Raw genomic sequence first — 9452 nt, forward strand, 5'->3', positions numbered from 1 at the left:
TTTTTTTTTTCTGGTGTGGTTTTGACAAAGCAAACCAGGTAGGGAAGAGGGGCCTGTGGCCGGAGGCGGGGGAAGCAACGGCTGTCGGCGGGCGGTCTGCGCGAGCCGGTGGGGGGCTTCCCCCGCCGCCGGGTGCCCCGGCATCTCGTCGGGAGAGGAGCCGTGCGAGGCGGGAGGGGGCTGAGGCGGGAGGGCGGCAGTCGGCCGGACAGCCGGCCGGGCGGGAGCGAGCCTCCGCGGGCGGCTGTGCCGGGGGCGCCGGGCGAGGGCCGTCTCCTCGTAGGGCGTTTTTGCTCCTTACGTTCCGCTGTCTTTACGGGTGGTTCTATGCAGCAGGCTCCTTGGGGCCTGCTGTACCTTGGGCTGCTGAAGCGGTTTCTGCACGGCAGTCTGTCGAACTTGGCGATCCGGCCCTTGTCGCTGTGTGTGGTGGGTTTCCCAGACCGCTGGAGGTGGCGGTGGGTACCCGTGGTCCGTTCGTCAGGTTCTAGAGAAGCGTCGTAGGAGCTGAGTATTAAGCGCCGTCCAGTCCGTTGTTCTGTAGGTACAGCTTCTGGAATAACGGGGCATGTAAGCGTGCAAATTAAATGAATCTACATTTTGCCTCATTTTTAGGAGAAACATCTTTGCCGTATGTAAGGGGGATTTGGCTGTGTTAAAGAGTATAGTCAGAGTCAATAAAATGCTTCAGAGCCCGTTCAGATCTTTTACTATTCAAGATGGCATTTAAGCTTACGCTTAAAGCCAAATGCTTACTGAAATCCTTCATTTCAAAGGACGTTAAGACCTTAAGACTTGTCTTGAATAGTGTTGCTTCTAGGTGTAGTTAATTTTGCCTGGCCAAAGGTACCGTATACCTAGGGGCAGATCCTGTAGCGCTTACTCCAGCTGACAGTAATAGAAGTTTTGCCCTTTTGAGACTACAAAGAAAACAAATAAGCAGTAACAGAGAAACAGACAATGAGGCCAAGTTTAATGTGTACACAAAATCTGCTCTCTGCCATGCTATCTGAACTGCTTTGTTCGTCTTTGTATAAAATTAACATGTCAGTCATCAGACAAAATTATGTCTTTTTTCAAATATTGCTTCACAGTTGTTTATATGGTTTTTATTGATTGATACATCAGCTTTGAACATTTCATTTGGGGACTAGAATAAGGGAGGAAAAGCAAATAAAATCCAGAGTTTTCTCAGTAATGCACTACATAAGAAGACCTGTGAAGCACGTACAAGATATGTTGTTGATAACTGCTGCCATTTTTGGTGGCCTTATATCAGTGTCTCTGAATCTCTTACTCTCTGAGTCTCTTGGGACATCATCAAGAATAACCTCTGAACATTAATTTGTCTAGCTGATATATTGTAGTATCATCATTAAGTCCAGGAATGAAAATTTGATACAAATGAGACAAAATGAAAGAACACATGCTTATCAAAGTCTGTTGAACAATGCTTTCCCACAACATTGAAATTGGGATCTTATACATCAGGAAGGGCATTGTCTGTTTAATTTGGATGAAGACATTTCCAACAGGCACCGTGTGTCATCTTATCTACTGTCCAAGAATAGCAATTTTTGTAGTGTTCCATACAGCAACTTTTAATTTTCTTGTATTATTAACCTGGTCCCAGAAATACTGCTTTAAGCTATACCCTTTTCATTAATGCAGCTTCTTTTTCTTTTTTTTTTTTTTTATTTAATGGAGCACTAGTGTGCTGGGTGTTTGGTGCACTGGTGTAATAGTGTTTTGGGTTTTTTTCCCAGATACTTGAGTTAGTTAGTATTCATATTTCTAACCTTTCAGTATACATCTTTTCCTATTTCTTTCTTTTTTTTTGTGGGGTCTCTGTTGGTATTCCTAATGCCTTCTAATTAACTTAACAGTGTTATATACCGAGAAATTATGTTCTGATAGTTCCCTCAAAACACTCAAGGTGTTAAAAACCCCTTAACCTTACGCTATTTCTTTCACCATCCTGCTTCTCCCAAAACTTAATTCATTGAAATGTAGCATTACCATAAAGAGACTAAATCCTAGTTTCCTGCAGACAATCACCTCTTTGCTAGAGGAGATAGAGAAGACTGAAGCATTTTCTTCTTCCTAGTCAGCTTGCAGTGTCCACAATCTCTCTCAAAACATTGCATCTGTAATAAGCAGCTTTTCACTTTCATGAATCTCATATCCCTGATTTCATCCCAACTGTATGTATCTGGTCACAATGTGATATGAGCTGCAAGAGAATGTTTTTTTATGATGAGCAGGACATGACTAGCTACGCGATTTTCACTGGTAATTTCCTTCTCATTTACTCATCTCACTTTTTCTGGACCAGTCACGGCCAAGCAAAAGAAAGGGAGACTGGGCACTAAATCATTCTTCACGATTTTGAAATTTATATTTCATCCCCTGCTTCACAATGGATTTCCTAAATTAATAGATTTCTATTATACTTGCAGTATTTTAACTAATACAGCCAACCACACCTGTCTCCTGATTTTTGTTTGAGACAGCAGGTGGCAATGTAGTTTCAAGCATCTCTCCAAAAGCTTAACTTTGTCATACAGAAAATCATCTTGTAAGGACTCTAAACCCATTTTTTTTTCTGAAACAAGTTTAACAGTCCATTTGGATTTGTTTTTATTTTAATTTTTTATAAATAAAACATCAGTGTTTTGCTAGACAAGTGTGAAAACAGGTTCTTTCAAAAAGCTGATAGTAGTTGGTCAAATGCTGCTATCTGAAGCTGTAAATAAAACTAATTTTTAAATTACGTACCTGCCAATGTACTCTACAGCCTGCTCTTTTATCAAGATGTCCACAGAAATGGTAAGGCTGTTTTTCTGTTCATAGTGAACCTTTCCTGAGGTGTCCAGGATGATATCAGAATTAAGATTAAATAGTCCTTTTAATGCAAATCACAGTGGTTTCAGGACTTGGGAAAAAACAGTACTATTCTAGTCTTTGTCTACAAGTTAAGACCGTCTAGAAAACTTGTTCTACACATATGGAACTGCAGGTTCCAGAATGGGATAGGGATGAGGGGTACAATATGCAGGCTTAATAGGTAATTAATCACAAGTCTGTTTCAAAAAGCCAGCCTAATGCTGAAGAGCAATTCGGACGCTTAAAATCAGGTTGTTGGCTGTAGCATTATGGGTGAGGGGAATGCTTTCAAAGTAACAGAATAAACCTGTACCCTATATTCCATATTTAATTCTGTTCTATATTTAATGTTTGTAAATGAATACACACTAAATGTTATGGAGAATTCCTACATTACAGTAGATTACAGGAAGGCTATAATACAATTGTACTACTACATCACTATTCAGTTTTGATAGCTGCAGAAAATTGATCACTTCTTTGTGTAGGTCATACCAGTTCTACAGTAAACATCTACAGAATCAAGAGTTAATTGCGTGCTAACCACTGTGAGTTGGTAAAACTGAATGTATTTATTTTTGGTATCATTAACAAAAAAGTGTGAATCAGGGAAGCTGGAACAAAGTCACCTTTTCGCCCTCTCTGAATTCATCCTTCATCCCTACTTCCCAATTATATTGCTGGTATGCCATTTTACTCCTTGTTTTCGGAACTCTTGCCTCCATGCACGGGAGCATTTGCATAACTTTTAGTCATTGAGATTATTGCTACCCTTTCTGACTTACAGGGAGAAATCAAAATTTTTGCTTTGCTGTATTTGAAGGTCTGGCTAAGAGTTATTAAACTTTAGAATTTTTTAAACCAATTTTTAACCCAAGTATTACACCTTATTTGCACAAAATACATATCTAAGGGCAACAGAGGCTTGAGGATGAAAAGAGTAAGGCTTGGTTAGTCTAAAGGAAGAAATTTAGTGATTCATTTACTTGTTCAAAAAGAAAAATACCGTATATTTCATCCTGTTGTAGGGCAAAGGAAAGTATCACATGGCCTGTTGATTCACCAAAATCATATCCTCAGGAGACATACTTACATTCACATTTCATTCTGAAGTAAATGCGTATATGTGCACCATGAGACAAAAGTGGGGCTTCCTCACTACACAGAGCTTGAGCACATACACTGTTCTGTAAGACTCAAATGGAAGAAAAGTAAAACATGTTTAAGTGAGTTCTGTCAGAGAGGAAGGAGTTAACTGGAATGTACCTTTGCTCTTGGTTTGACTAGTAGTCTTATTGTAAATTCAGTACATAAAGCATGTTAGTATCTATGCTCCTTTTACTCTGTAACTTTAAATTACCTTTGTTGAATTGAACAGGCTGTTGCCCTTTGGTAAGTCTTTTTATATCTGAAGCAGAACTGGTTTGGCTTGCATATAACGTGTCAAATTAATTCTTTAACAGCTACACCATAGATGAAGTTGGCCAAAATAGTTTTCCTTTGTGTACTACTTTTTCAAATGCCTGAAAGACTTGCCATTTTTGAAGGATCATATTTTGTTAAGTGTGAGATTTTTATATAATTAAATGCAAATAAGCAGATTGTATTCTGTAAAAAATGTATTGCTTCCATTAATGCACACTTGGCTTTGTATTATCATGAAGGCCAGATAACTTTTTTTTTTTTTTCTTTCAAACTACCTTGGAAATTTCCTCCTGAAATATCATGTGTCATTCCCACATTAAGAGGCAGAATTCTAAAAATATCCAATATCCCTTAACTGAACTACAGTTTCACAAGGAGTCCCCATGTAATGTTTATATATTGTGAGAAGGACTGTATCAAAGTATTTGTTTATGAAAGCTGGAGAGGAGAATTACTGTGTCCCACAGCAGGACAGTTATCTGTCTCGCACTGAGAGTACGTTGTGCACTAATGCTGAGAGTACAGATTTTTAAGGCAGTCTGATTACCTGCAGCCTATACATTGACATACTTTCTTAAATGAGCAAGGAAATCTAACTATCTAGTGGACGTGCTATAATTTAAAATGTTTTTCGAAGAACCAATAAAGGAGTCTTTTAAGATAAATCCTGCTCTGATATACATTTTTACTTAAGTTTTTTCACCTTTCAATATTTGTTACTGTTTTAAATAATGGGAACCTTTCAACTCAAGACAGTTATTCTATTTGAAGCGTTTTAGCATAGGTTGTACCAGGTAGCAGAACTCCAGCCTTAACTTGTGGTTTTATCTTCCCTGTATCTTTTCACTAGATATGGAATTAATTGTCCCCCACTGCCACACATTTTTGAAATATGTGACTATGGAATCTACATATTATCATTAGGCATTTTTGTATTTTGGACTGGATGCTTTAGCCGTGCATTCCAAACTCTATGTGGATAATGTATCTATTTATGACATTATGTCTCATTGTATCGACTATATTCTAACTTGTCATGCTTCCATATTATAAGTAACTTTTGTGGGTTTATTTACTGATTCTTATCTGCAGAATTTCATGTGAATATTAGAATCCAACATAACAGGCATGATAGGAGTTGACGTGAAATATCTGAAGAAATCTAAAGATTATGTTTCCTGTTACTGCTTGACCAAAAATATTATTTAAAGTGCTTATGCTTTTAGGAAGGAGAATAGAGGAGATAATACTTGTTTCTATAATGCAAGGACTGTTGGACTGCTTGCAGGAAAAAGGTTACCAGGCTCTATTTAATTTCCTGATAAATTAATCACCAGCATTCCTAAGTCCTTGACTTATCATTCCAGAGGATTGAATAAAAATGCTTTCAGGCTACATGCATCTCTCCTAAGGATCATGAAACACTATACAAAGCACTTCAATCACTCAGTAATTAAACTTTCTAATAGCCCATATAAGCAAGGTAAGAGGATGAGATTTCAGTGGGAGGTAGGTGTTATGGAAGTCCCATCAGGTGTCTGTCTTGATCTCCAGACACATAAATACCATTAATATCTGGTCTTAAGTGACTTAAGAGAACAAGTCCCATTGATTTTTCAATCACTTACATACTCATGAAAACCCCACTCAGAATTGTTGTGCTTGTTTTCTAGGTGGATAAATGGATTGGCACAATGATTAAATTCAACATCATTAGTGATAGCAGAACAATGGGGTTTTGGCCTGCGATTGGCTTTGTAAATGCATTTACAATACAAATGCAGCTGAGAGGGTCCCCCAAGAATACATTTCTTTGGGACTTGCATATAGAATGTAGCCGGATTTGTATTTGGCATTGTTGCTGCACGGGGGAGTATTTTTTAAATAGTTGAATATACTGCAAGTGTGGTTTGAGTCCGTTAATCTCTGGTTTTTAATTTAATTTGGGGGGAAGGGATTCCCAAACCTTTTCAGAATAACATAATATTCATAGAAAGTGTATCCTTTTACCCTACAGTGACAGACAGAAATCATCATCCTTCCTCTTAATACTTGTATGTAGTTTCTCTGGGATATCCAGCCATTGCAGATATAGTAAAGTAAATCAGGAATGTCCTTAAGATGTATTTAATTTTTCTCAATGAAATTTAGTAGTTTGAACTACAGAGAGGCTGTGTGCACAGGTGAGCAAACAGCAAATCCCTGTCAAGTACTCCACAGATGAGCACTGAAACAAGGATGACTGCTGAAGAACAGCAGCCCTCAAAGCATGAAGATGTCTTACATGCTACCAGACAGGTTCAAATTCATACTTAGTTTTCAGGTCTTCAGAAGTTAAATGGGAAACCTGAACAGTTTTGGCCTTGCTTCCAATACATTTTAGGGAACGTTAATGAAAGTTGTTAGACTTGTTTTCTTGAATGCTTCCTGCAAAAGCAATACGATGAAGAGTAACTATCAATTTATGCAATCAAATGCCAGCATGAGATGGTGTTAATCTTTAGCTAGCATACTTGACGATTAATGAAATGAACGTATGAACTGTGTGCCAAATAAACTGACTGCTGAAATCAAACGAAATTTTTCTTTCAAGAAAATCAGTTACTTTTTGGCACTCCAATTGATACAGGACTGCATGTTCTGGTTTTAAAATAGTATTCCAAACAGGAGCTTACATGATGTCCATAAATTAGAGTTTATATCTGATAACATAGATTACTACACAGTAAGAAGTTTTTAAACACTAGAATATTTCTAAAATATATTCCTATGTAGCAGAGGAATGCAGTTCCTGAAAGCTGCCTTTGTGGCCAAGACGTGCAGACCATAGACACCATGCTTTTGTTCTCAGCGTGGGGTGTTACACATTTCCTCCCTTCATATTAATGGATTTAAATGATAGTTATCCTTGAGATTGTGTTAATAGGCATTGTCTCTGTATAACTTGTTACCTTGCAATGACTGTTATGTGGAAGACGGTACTTTTAAGTTTTGAAATATACACAGTTTAGACCACCAAGAAGCACACAAAGAATGTAAAGAAAGTATGTTCTTATTGCATGTGCGTTACTGAACAACATTAAAGCGGGAAGACAAACTCGGGAGTAAACCACCCGAATTTATGTAAATCGAAGCCTACAGTAGTCTTTTCCTTTTGTAACCTTCAACTCCATCAGTTTGATTGGGTTGTGGCCAAATTAATGGGTGGCAAAAATGGCTATCGCTCTAATGGAGTTGCACTGTATCAGAACAACAGTGAATCTTACTTTCCTATTGACATAAACTCTGTAATTAGCTTCTTGGGCTTTATAGCATTTGCTGTAAGTATTTGTGAAGTATTTTCTATATTCAGGTCTCTCATGCACACCTATGCATATTAACCTTTGCATGCACCGTTGTTTGTAGGCATTGTTCAGAGATTACATACTTAACTGAATTTTCCAGTAGCCTCTTTTGGAAGAAACATTTTTTGAAGTGAGCCTTGCTTCAAAAAGTCAAGTGTCCTTGCTGCATACTTGTGTCTGTACATGGCACGTGGTACACTGAAATTGCACCTAGCTGTACAAGGTTCTCATCACAGCCATTTCCTGTCCTGTTTCTTCACATGGCAGTCTTAAATGAAAAAAATCTCAAATCCATCACAAAACTCATTTCAAAGTTTATGTGTCTAAAAAAGGATTTATGTGTAGTGTTATACTTGTCACAGAATTGGTACAGAGTGTAGAAATAGAACATAATGCATAGTAAGGCAAGAGGTTATCAAGCAAAGAACGGGTTGTGATCTAAGTTAAGTACCTGAGTGGCTGTGGATTTTGACCAAGTTTTCTTTCTACGTTCTTACTAGCAAAGAAACAAAGCCTCATGGTACTATAATACTGTAATACACAGTGATTGTCAAAACACAAAAGAGTCGAGTCATATTTCTTACAAATATATTCCCCATCAAATGTTGGGGAAGAATAAAGCTTGCATCAAAATAACAGTATTTTCTGGTAACGAGATTAGAATGTTAATTACACAACTCTAATATGTAGCATCAAGTTTGAATTTTTTTTAAATGAAATTACTGATGACCTATTAAATGAGGATGGACTAGTGTTTCTTCTGATGGATGTATCATCTTTTTTTCCTAAAAGTATGTTTTGATATAGTTTATAATAAAACATTATAAAAGCAAAGATTACCACTTAACATTTCATTCTTGTCAGGAAAGCATCTCCTGCAAAATACTTACAAATGAGCCTCTTGCTTCTCAAGTCTTGACTGAAATGCATTATGCAGAAATCTGACAACTGTTCAGTACAATTTGCAAGCTGCAGAGAATTCAGAATAGTCTTCGATGTCTAGACAGAAATTCACTGTACAGCAGGGAGTTTAGGTAGGTTCTCTGCATTTTATCAGCCCATGTTGTGTTTAATTAAGACATGGCAAGCATCTCAGGATTATCCTTTGACAGCTAAGAGTTTTTGCTCCAGGTTAATAAGCCTGATTTTTTTTCCTTTCTCTTCCATTTTTCCCCTTCATAAAAATCCAATAGGCTGCCAAATCTTTTATTACTTTTCTTGAAGCAGCCTCCTTTTGGATAGAGATATCATATTGGCACTGATGCGTTCTTCAGCTTCACGCATAGTAACTGTCCCATGCGAACTGAGACTAGGTTCTACTACATAGCAGAAGCATTTAATGTAATAAAAGTAATATCTCACAGCAGATATAAAATAAATATCTGATGTGAGGACCGCAGAAACTGTCCTCACAAGAAATCAATCAGTATTGATTTGAACAGACGCTAGTGAAAGCTAAATTAAACCAACCAAACAACCAAAACCTTAGCAAGAAATAGCAGAAAATAATAGTCAAATAATTGCAACGGTAATGATGTTTATTTGTACTTGCTATCAAAGATGAATGATTATCTTAAAGCAAGGAAAACCTGTAGTAAATCAAAGACTAATAAAGTAAAACTATATTATACGTTAAAAATTAAAAATGTCATCATAAACTCAAAATAAAGAGGCCAAAAGAGTGGAGAAGAAAGGGAGAAAGTTAAATTCTCTGCATACCAAAAATGGATCAAGCCACTGAATTTTTCTGAGGAAGCACTTGATCAGGTGTTATGCAGATACCTTCCTCCCCTTCTT

The sequence above is a fragment of the Mycteria americana genome, chromosome 11, assembly GCF_035582795.1.
Source record: "Mycteria americana isolate JAX WOST 10 ecotype Jacksonville Zoo and Gardens chromosome 11, USCA_MyAme_1.0, whole genome shotgun sequence".
NCBI classification, from domain to species: domain Eukaryota; kingdom Metazoa; phylum Chordata; class Aves; order Ciconiiformes; family Ciconiidae; genus Mycteria; species Mycteria americana.